The sequence below is a fragment of the Pinus tabuliformis genome, chromosome 8 (genome assembly GCF_031772625.1).
Source record: "Pinus tabuliformis cultivar Carrire ecotype Pingquan chromosome 8, CPIR1, whole genome shotgun sequence".
Classification (NCBI taxonomy): Eukaryota; Viridiplantae; Streptophyta; class Pinopsida; order Pinales; family Pinaceae; genus Pinus; species Pinus tabuliformis.
In genome coordinates this window covers 15303671-15308582 of record NC_142294.1, presented here as the reverse complement: position 1 = coordinate 15308582, position 4912 = coordinate 15303671, and the positions used below count along the sequence as shown (strand labels likewise).

At 34.9% G+C, this 4912-nt stretch overlaps 1 long non-coding RNA gene across 1 annotated transcript; it reads left to right on the top strand.

Moving 5' to 3' along the window:
• The first annotated feature begins 1128 nt into the window (after positions 1-1128).
• On the top strand, positions 1129-2570 carry LOC149233927 (uncharacterized). Its single transcript, XR_016268201.1, has 3 exons — positions 1129-1559; positions 1695-1776; positions 1904-2570. It is a non-coding gene; the product is annotated as an uncharacterized LOC149233927 (long non-coding RNA).
• Positions 2571-4912: the final 2342 nt, after the last annotated feature.

Here is a 4912-nt window from a genome sequence, read left to right as displayed (position 1 = left end):
TACACTTACACCTTGTTGAAATATTACCATACAGCTAGTTTATGATTACAAACCACTATATGCAAACCATAACAACTAATGACAGTGAACATGGAATTGTCATACAATTTCATCATATAAAAGTTGGCATAATATAACAGAAAAATTCTTACTTGTGCATAAATGTCAACCTGCCAAATGGGTTGTCAAGATAGCATTCGTGGCTTGAACCATTCGATTCCAATGGCACCCTTGAGCATGAAAATGAACTGACAAGGGCACGACTATTACCAATTTATTCTCAAAAATCTGTGAGAGTAATGTCCCAGCAATCAAGGTAGTAGGTAGTTAAGAAACCGAGTAACAAAGCAACCAGAAACCAACTTCAACGTTTGCCAGACTAGTAATCAATAACAAATCTCATTACCACGAGGAATATCAAATGTCATTTAAAAAATAATGCCATGGCATCTTCATAAATAGAAAATAGTGCCCTGACTTATCTCGATTTAGATTCTGGGATCTAAAGGGTATGGATTTGGATAAAAGAAATTTGTAAGTGAGAAGTTATTTAAAAGGTGTAGCTCAATTAGTTGTGTGAGATTTAGTTTTTATTGTGTGAGATTTAGTTTTTATTATGTTTAGGATTTAGTTTTTATTATATTATAGGTTTAAATTTCATGTAAAAAATTGAAAATAAAAATTATTTTTGAATAAGTATACTCTTTAAAAAATTATATATAAGTTTAAAAAATTATATTACCAATTTATTCTCAAAAATCTGTGAGAGTAGTGTCCCAGGAATGAAGGTAGTTAGGAAACCGAGCAACAAAGCAACCAGAAACCAACTTCAACGTTTGCAAGATTTATTTAATTAGGCCGATAGGCCTTCCTATGCATCAACAATTGTCAACACTTTTACTCTCCTCCATTCGATCAGGTGAGACACTTTCAACCGTTGATTTGAAGTATGACTGCTTTTTCCAAATATTGGTTGAGTTGCCTTCTTGGCATGACAAGATATTTTCACTGCTTTTTTCCATTCTTTTATGTCACTCCTAAGATATTTTCACTGCTTTTTCCCATTCTTTTATGTCACTCTTGGCCTCAGAGTTAATCATTTCTTTGGTCTGCCAGTAGTTGTTGTTCTTCTTCCCTAGCTTTTGGCTTTCCACCCTGAATATCTGAACCCCTATGAAATCTTTACTTAGTCATAAGTTATTGGTATATCAAAATTACAATGAATTATCAATTCTGTAAAATGATTGATTCCAAACCCTTAAGGAATCTGAATTCTTTCAATGCAATTCTATTTATTTGCAATTTCATCGCTTAAAATTATGTTTCATGGAGATTCGAAGTGTTTATGTTCAGTAATGGACCGTTTGCAGAAGCAGAAGAGGGTTTAACCTGGTTGAGGGAACGCCGAGCTAGTGCAGAGTACCAACAATCGAATGACGCGGCGAGACAAGTAACGCAGAGCATCAGCATTATTAAGCCTCCTCATTATCTCCGTTCACTCTCTCTGGATAGTCCCTCTTCCCCAACAGGCTCAAGCCCTCCAATCTCACCATCTTCTTGTGAGTAGCCTTGATCTGTTTTCTATGGGTTTCTGCACTGTCATCAAAGGATTTCATCCTTCTTGTTTGCCATAAAAATCATCAATCAGAGAACATTGCATTTATGTTTGTTGGATTTGGAATATTGTGTAACAGTAACACCACGAGAACGGGAGAATCCATGGCGAAGTAATAAGTACGATAATAATGTTCCCAAAAGCCTAACTGTTTAAGACTGGTCAGTCTTTGATTTAGTCCTGTAGATCTTTTGAAGTTCTATTATCAATTACATTTGTTTTTGTGTTGCAAGGATTACAAGGTTAATGCTGTAGCGATGATTGATATTCCCAATTATAAAATTGCAGGGTCATCATCGGCTCTTGGGAAAGATGAGGAGAATGACTGAACAGAATTCATTTTTTACCTGTGGGGGTACTGTTTATTGCCCAGGCATTTATAACAACTACCTTCTCATAGGAATACAGATCCAAGTTGTACATACACTTTGTTCCAGGCCGGATGCCAGTATATTTTTGTAAATAGTTCAAGGGTTTAAGTTTGTTCAGCGCGCTGGCCCATCTGTGGGGCAGGGGGTGAGGTTTATGGAGTGGAGATAATGTACATGAGCGGAATAGACAAATCACTAGGCCTATTGGCTAACTGCTGTAACTTCAGCTTGCTAGAGTACTGGAATGCATCCATTTCCTCACTCACATGCTCCTCTTCTTCATCCATTTCCTTTCTTCCCAATATGCATGGAACCAGAGTAACTGCCTCTGCTTCTACATTCATGGAGTGGGTGTTACTGTATAAGCCAGGTCTTCTAGCATTGCAGTTGTGATATGTGAAAATGCAATCACCAACCTGCAGAAACAGAGAGGATTGCCCCTCCCATGATGATCTCTATTCGGTCCACTTGTTCGCATTAAAAACGAATACCTGTGTGTGAAAAGGAAAATGAATAAAGAGGTGTTTCATTGTATCATTCGGATGAGATCCGTTGAACTTGATTGTATCATTTTTAACTCTGTATGAGTTTCCATGATGATTATTTAGCTTAAGCTAAGCATGTTTCAAGATTTGTTTTATCAGTATTAAAATAATAAATTTTACTTCGTTGAATCTGAACTTTTGACCGACAAATACATATTCTTAATTATTTAAATATTTAACTATTCAAAAATATCTTAAATTTATTCAACTCATTTATTATACTTTCCCTTGGTAAGATATAACTTATTCAGTTTTTCATTGATTACAAAATTTAAAATCTATCCAAAATTTAACATTATGAAATTAAATTTATTATTTTAAATTAAATTTATTTTTATTTATCTTATTATTTAATGATGCAATAATTAACTTTTGTGCATCCTATTATTAATTATTATATACTATCCATAATTATTATATATTATATGGATAAGTTCTGATTCCTCATGTTTATTGAGAAAAAAGAAAATTGAAGTGTAAATTTCTGCATGATGAATCTAGCTTGATTAAGTATAACCCCCTTTATAGAAATAGTTATAGTTATTGAATTAGTTAAATATCTTCAACACAATAGATTGAGGTAATCTTTTCCCTATGTGAACTGATTTGTATTCCTCAAATGTATTTATGTTTATTGAGATGCTATTTCTGGCAGCAAAGCGGACTGGCTTGCCCTAATGTGAGGTAATATTTTACCTATGTGAACTGATTTGTATTCCTCAAAAGTATTTATGTTTATTGAAATGCTATTTCTGGCAGCAAGCCAACTCGCTTGCCCTAATGTGCTCAATTTTGAATGATTAATGCCCTAATGTGCTCAATTTTGAATGATTAATTGGATTTTGCTATATAAGAAACTGAGAGAAACGAAGAATAATAATTTGTATAATTTTGATTAAGGATTTATTTTATTTTGAGCAATTTATTGACTAAATTTAGTTTGAATGATTGAATTATTATAATATTTATTATTTTGAACCAAAATACAATTCTTTCAATTTAACATTTCTATCGGCCTCTCTTTGCACCTTTTGCGGCAATTGCTAGTTGTTACGCGCTTTCTTTTGAATCAGTGTAACAGTCTACACTTTTAATGTACGTCTGACATCTGTGAACAGATTTTTAGGGCCCCTTCTGCTCTCCACTAACATCTGTGCACATTTCCCTGATATTTGTCATGGTCTTCATCTTTCAGTTACTCGTCATGGCCTTCATCCTTCAGTTACGGACGGAACATGGCCTTCATCCTTTAGTGACGGGAGGAACATGGCTTTCATTTCTGTTATGGGCGGAGAGCTCGAGAACCCTCGCCTTCATTGTTACAGGTAAAGGCTATTCTGATAGTCTACATTGTTACAAGTAAACGCTATGCTGATATCTCCTTCACTATCAGAGGTAAATGCTATGTTGATATCTCCTTCACTATCAGAAGATATGTTAATCTATTTTGTATAGATTTATGGTGAAAAATCCTTCTGGATTGATGCCCGTTCTTAGAGATGGGAAACATGGTCAGGCGAGTAGTCCCTCCTCACACTCGAAATGTACTCGGAATAACTAGCTACTTATCGATGGATGGAGTTCCAATTGCTTGCTTGAATTAGACTCTGATAAAATTGCAGAATATTTAGACAAGCACTATGCCGAGAATACCCTAAAACCCCCTATGGAATTCAGGGAGGTTGGGAGTAAAATCTTTGCGATATTTACAAATTAGCTCCAAAGTAAGGATCTTGGCAGCTCTTGTAGAGATGAATTTGTGGGGGAGCTCGTAGGGTTTGATCGCCAGTTGCAGAACCATGTGAGTCTGGTTTCCTTTCCTCTGTTCAATGCTTAGTTGTTTGTTCATTATTAATATATTTTTTTTTTTAATGATTACTTGTTCTTTAATTACAATAATCTAATTCGATGAATGAGACCCTTGGTGGTGCTATTGAGTCGTCACCAGGTTAACTCAGCCCGTTTTATCAGCCAAGCCAGATTTAGTTCACGGGCCAAGCTTAAGGTGCTATGGCCATTGGAGTTTGAACCTGGGTCTTTAGTGTTGTTAATCACTAGATCACAGTTTGATGGACATAGTCTTTGACCAAAGTAGCGGGATTTGATTGTATTTTCGTTTGTTGAACGGAAATTCGACAGTCTTACAAAATTTGGTGAATTTTCTATAGTACGAACATGGTATGATCAATGCAGTTTTTTATTGCCATTGGTAATATACCTCCTGTCTTTGATACCTAGATTGACCCATAAACCCCACAAAAACCTGAAAAGATAAAAACCCTGAAAATATTAAGCGAAAAATAAATATAAACTAAATAGTGAAATTTTCAAGAAACGAATTATTTTTCTTATTTACTCTGTTCCTGAGTTTGAAATTCCTC